Genomic DNA, 231 nt, shown 5'->3' on the forward strand with positions numbered 1-231 from the left:
ATAATGCAATAAAGGTGATTACAGGGCTCATACACCCAATTTAGCCATCATTCATTATTGGCTAGATGATATAAAGTTCTGTAAATGAAGAAAATAACACTATTAGTGAAATATACTTCATTGTGTCACCCTCACTTCTGAAATTAAACGTCCTTGGTCGACATTATACAGCTGCTGAACTCCCTCATGCTCGCATTACCAATGTGTACAGCCTCACCGAGCTGCTAGCAT

Source organism: Morone saxatilis, unplaced genomic scaffold, assembly GCF_004916995.1.
Source record: "Morone saxatilis isolate NCDOM2014 unplaced genomic scaffold, NCSU_SB_2.0 Contig3, whole genome shotgun sequence".
Lineage (NCBI taxonomy): Eukaryota > Metazoa > Chordata > Actinopteri > Moronidae > Morone > Morone saxatilis.